This window comes from Mangifera indica, chromosome 17 (assembly GCF_011075055.1).
Source record: "Mangifera indica cultivar Alphonso chromosome 17, CATAS_Mindica_2.1, whole genome shotgun sequence".
Classification (NCBI taxonomy): Eukaryota; Viridiplantae; Streptophyta; class Magnoliopsida; order Sapindales; family Anacardiaceae; genus Mangifera; species Mangifera indica.
Window position 1 is genome coordinate 6410833 of NC_058153.1, and position 6257 is coordinate 6417089.

The window sequence follows — 6257 nt, forward strand, 5'->3', positions numbered from 1 at the left end:
AATATTATAAATTCAATTAACATTAAATTATGTAAAGATAAAATAAATAATTAATCTGTAAATATTTAAAAAAAAAAAAAACCAGATAATTTGACCTTTCTAATATATAAAAAGCCAAAGCTTTGATTTATTGGAGCAAGAGCAGAGCTGAGCTGAGGGTGTATAGGTCTTTTCGCTATTCTTTTTTTTAATTTTTTTCCTTGAAAATGCCTCAATCAAACCACTAACTCCAGGTCACGGTCATGGTGAGATGGAGATATAGTTTACTTACTTAAAAGCATAGTTTATGCTTATTTATTTATTTATTTATTTATTTGATTTCTAATCTAACCCTGATTAATTAATTTTGCAATTATTATTAAATTACCTACAAGATCGATTGGACAAAGGGATCCATTTGTTGACCGATTGCTTTGACGTTCGCCATCAGTCACCATCACTTTTTACATTCATGCACATGGTGCTTTTATCTAATATTCCCATTTCTTGGCCCATGATGGGGCATTCCTGTGAACATCGCTTTTATTCCATTACAGACTTTTTATTTAATTTAGAATTCCATTGTTACGACAACATACATAACTCTTTAGCCTAGTTAATAAATACTTATTTATTTATATTTTTATATTATTCATATATTAAATATATTCAAAAAAAATTTTAAACCTAAAAATATTATACGCATATTTTATGTTATTCTCGTATTAAACGTGAATTATATATCGTATTTTACGTTTACTATATTTTTGCTTTTTTATCTAAAGTACAAAATTATATCATTTATTTTGAATTATTTACAAAAATATCACTATTATTTAACCAAAAAAACCAACAACATTTTTTTCGTAATTCTTAATCATAATTTTATGTTTTCCTCCTTTGTAGTCTATACAAAGATTTAGTTTAATCAAAAATTTGAAATCCAAACTGATTAATTTATTTGGTTTTTCAAACTGACTAATACATTACTTATTGTATAAAAAATTTTGATTATGTATTATATTATATTAGGTTTAGTAGTTAATTAAATATTTTACAGTTGAATTATTATATTGATTTTCAATAAGAGATTAAAAGAAAGTACTAAAATTATTATGATATTATTGTATTTTTAAAAACGTATTATTAACGTTATGTCATATTTTACCCGTATATACACGTTTCATACTTTTTCCATATATTAGAGATTTTTTTTTTACAAACTTATTTTTTCATTATTCATCATATTATACTCATATAATTCGCACATTGTTTTTTTTTTTTTTCCGTTCTCGTATTTACTAACTAGGCTATTTAGGGATTAGAAAAATTAATAGAGTACTAAAACTTTCAAATAGAATAACTCAGTTCGAATCTACTTGTAAAATCTTGAAAAAAATTACTTACCAAAAAAATATTTTTCCTATTTTCTAATTATAATTATCATTATAATTTTGAATTGATAAATACTAGTAATTTTTATTTTTTATTTTTTATTTTTTAGTTTAAAAATCAAGCCTAACTACTAAAACTGAAAGTTTGTCAAATTTTTTTTGCAAAGTCATTTTAAAAATTATTTTTGTAATTAGAAGAGTATTATTTTGAGTGACTATAAACTTGTCTTGCAGTTTGGTTTCAAGCCAAAGTGGATTGAGTTTGATTACCAATTCGATATGTATAAGCTCAAAATGAGTTGTCATGGTTCAAGCTTAAGTCATAGTTTTAAAATTTATTGGGTTTGAGCTATGGGGGTTGAGCTCAACACAAGCTCCAAAAAAGTTTTTTTCCATTATAAAAAATTAATTTTATTCTTTTTGGTTTTTGTTTGCTAATATAAGAAAATATGGAAGATTGTTGAAATATTATGAAAAATAAAAAGATTAAACTTATTTATAATTGTTGGACTGAGTGATTGATATTCTTCTCACCTAATGTAAATTACTAGGAATTGGGTTTAATCTCACCTTAAAAAGATAACAGTTTCAACAACTTACTCTATTCACTATTAATAGATATATTTTCACCAAACGTAAAGTACTCTAATAGTATGAAAAGAATATTAACCACTCACCTCATCTATTAAAATATATTTATTTTTTTTATTTTTCCTCACATTTCAACTTCTTTCTCTGTTTTCTTTTATTTTGAAACATAAATTTTAAAAAATAATAACTTATTAGTTTAAATTTAATATATTATAGCCACAAGCTAAACTAGAGGTGATCTTGAGTTTGACTCTTCATATCAAGCTTGAGTTTGAGTTTAGTTTTATGAAATAGGTTTGAGCTTCACTTGAATAAGTCCAAACTTGAACAACTTCTACTTTATCCTAATTTAATTAGCACTGTTCACCTAAATGGGAAAAATGAAATCCCAAAAAAAATTTATTATTTTACTAGTCTATCTATCAAGGTATATACCTTTAATAAATTACCGTACATAAAAAATAATAAAAGAAAAGTGTAACAATATAAAGTGCATTAGTGTGGGAGTTTTATGATAGCTTATTGAGAAGTTATTCAATGGAAGGTATGATTATATCAAGGAAAGTAAAATAAGCATTAACCAATCATGTGGTAGATTATATATAGTGATTACGTTCCCACATGGATTACATATTTTCATCCAATGTTAATCAAGGAAAATGCATATTTGTCATGATATGTTGACTCTAATTACAATCATGTTTATGGGCAATATGATATCATGACTACATTAATGAGGACCTTTCATTTATAAAGTGCTCAGTGGGGGCAGTGAAGATGGAATATAATGGTTTTAACTATAAGACTTTGATCCTTTGAGGTCATATAGTGTCAACTTCCTTATAACCATTTAAGGGATAATTTGCACATATCTCTCTCTATATATGTTTTATTTGCATAGAGAATTGTTACATTTCACTTACAAATGTATAAATTGTTTAGTAATATAATAGATTCTGATCTTATAGCGAATAAAAGTCAATTACTAATTCTTTGTGTAATCCAAATTAACTAAGGAGTCCAAACTAATGCTAATATTGTATTAAGTTAATTCAACTAAAATAATTACCAACCAATCTATGCTACTAACGCGACCTGTCTACTATTTAACTGAAGTTTGATAATAACAATCTCTAAAGGTTAAGATGTCACAACAATCTCATATAAACTTATAGTTAACTATATGTGCTCTCGATGTTTTGGTTATCTTATTTTAGCCTAGTTCCTCTCTTAAAGGTGACAAAGTGTGTAAACATTAAATAGGCACCTACTCACGTGGTACTTACTTAATACGAACCCTTTAAGTTCCATGACAACCAATTTGCTTCATAAGGACTTAATCTATCTCTAATACTAAGTATTCAAGTTTAATGAATACATGAACTAATTTCACATCTACCTCTAAATAGTCTACATGAACCTACTAACATCGATGAAGTTGGGCCCTTAACTCAATGCAAGATATAACATACTCACACTAAATCAAACATTAATGAGAAATATATATTAATGATGAAATGCAAGATACTATAAGATCATGGGATCAAAGGATCCCATTTAATCCTTAGATTATAAGCTTAGTTGCTCATAGTTTCTACAAGAACACAACAATAATAATTGGAAATAATCATAATGAATCCAAGAGTCAAGTTTAGAATATTCTCGATGACTGAATGGCTCAAGTTGTTTTGGATTCTCTTGTCATCCTCAGGTTTAATATCATTGAATGTAATTTGTGTTGCAATAAATCATGGTGGTTTGCAGAAAATTCAAAAAGTGAAAATGTATGCCAGTTCTCTAAAATCATGAAAAGTGAACTCACCTTTGTTGTGCTTTAAGCACCCTTCTTATAGCCAGTGGTGATAGCTCGCATGAAATCTGGAAATCTAGCTCCATCAGAATTCTCCACATCTATCTATTATTTGCTCTTTCCTTTATGCACTCATATTTGTTTCCTAGTAGAACTTGGATTGTAATACCCTTAAGCATGTTCCAGGGGTAATTATGTCTTTTGACCATGTTTTAAGATATTTCTCATTTTAAATATATATATGTATGGGTGTGTTTATATATATATATAAATGCAAAAAGAAAAAGAAAAAGAGATAACGAGAAAGAGATAAAGATATATATATATGGAGAGAAAAGTCAAAAAAAGGCAACCTTTACACTTTTTCCATCATTTTCCCGTCCTTTCTAGAAAAGGAAGCCTTTTTCATGCTTTTTATTTGTTTTTTTTTTTGAAGAAAAAGGAAGGATTTGAAGGAGTTTTGGAAGACTAGTAAGGAAAGAAAAGAAAAAGAAGCACTTTAAAAGCCTTGGTAACCAAAAGATCTCTTTCTTTCCCCTTTGTCTATGTTTATATTTATATTGGATGCATGTTATATGAAGATGTTAGTGTGTTTGGTGTTGATTTAAGGTGAGTTTGGTGCTCAAAGAAGGAAGACAAAAAGGAGGGAGCCAATTTAGCAAAAATTGACTTGAAATAAGGTAAGGGGTATTATCTTTGATATGTTTCATGTTTTATGCTTTTGGTTCCTTGGGTCCATATTATAAATGATGATTTTGAAGTTGAGAAATGTTGTTTTTCCATTTGGGGTATCTATGTGTGTGATTTTGTTCATGGCACAAAGTTGTATAATAGTTACAGTTTTGCCATTGATTTCGTCTCACGTTTTGGCTACCTTATCTGATGAATCATGAGTGTTATTATAGCTTATTGGAAACATATTTGAATCCTCTTTCCAATGATATATAGCTTGTATGAATTAGACATCATTTGGACTGAGAAATATTGTATGAACCACAAGGACTGCTTTACCAAATAAATAGAGGAGACAGTTTTTGCCACTGATTTCATCTCATGTTTTGACTATCTTATCTGATGAATCATGAGTGCTATTATAGCTTGTTGGAAATATATTTGAATCCTTTTTCCAATGACATATAGCTTGTATGAATTACAGATCATTTGGACTATTAAATATTGTATGAACCATAAGGAATGATTTACCAAATAAACAGAGGAGGCAGGTTTTGCCACTGATTTCATCTCATGTTTTGACTGTCTTATCTAATGAATTATGAGTGCTATTATAGCTTGTTGGAAAGCTCTTTGAATCCTCTTTTCAACGATATATATCTTGTACGAATTAGAAACCGTTTGGACTATGAAATTATATGAAAAAAAAGGCTTTCATGTCAAATGAACAGTATTTCACAATTTTGGAAAGGAAAGGAAAAGAAAGAAAAGAAAGGAAAGAAAGGAGAGAAAAAGAAAAGAAGAAGAAAAGAAAGAAAAGCAAGAAAAGGAATTTGGGGCTCAAGATTCAGGGGTTGTCCCAAGAGTATGGTCTGGTGAGTTATGAATAGATTTAGATGAAAGCAAAATTAGTAAGATATAAGGCTTGCATACATGCTATGAACTATGAGGGGGCACTTTACACTACACCGTCTACAGTAGGGCACATCTATAGTAGGACATAGACCCTTAGTAGGGTCTACTCATAGTAGAGCATACTCGTAGTAGAGTTCAATTCAGATTCAAAAATGATGTAGTGAGAGAAAGAAAGAAAGCTCAAGCTTGAAAGGTGTCAAATCCCTATAGTCAACTTCCAGAAAGTATCAAATAGACACCAGATGGGACAAAGTATAACCCAAATAGTAAAGAATGAACTAGATTATCCCCTTTATTTCTTATGGGGGTTATGAATAAGGTTGAGTCCCGAGAGTGAGTTAGAACAAGAAAAGAGATAGTTTACTTAATTCTTTCCCCTTTCTGAGTGTTCTTATCTCTCACTTCCTTTTCTTTCATGATTGCAGGTACAGGTGATCGAGGTAGCTACGAGGTAAAGTCAGGTTAGCATAGATAGATCCAGCTTGACCAGGTTATCTTTGGTTTATATTACATACATACAGTAGCATGTTCTTATTGACCTTTCTGAGATGATTGTACAATTGTATAGCTTTACTCCATATTTTTAGATACTTCCAGATGAGTTTTTATATGAGTATATACATCTTTTGTTTGCTTTCAAATTTTCAGTTTTCTTAGAATAATTTCTAAACACTTTTAATGATACGTTTATATTAAAGTATTTTAAAAGAAAAAAAAATAGACGCTTCGGATATTAATTTGTAATATTTCTTCTTCAATGGGTAATACTTCTAGGGAGGGATATTACATGGATCCTTCATGTGCTAAGGCTAACAGTCTCTTATGAGATCCACATTCTTCTATTTTTCTTATTTTCTTTCATGTTTCCTTTATTTTATCCACATTTCCTAGATAAG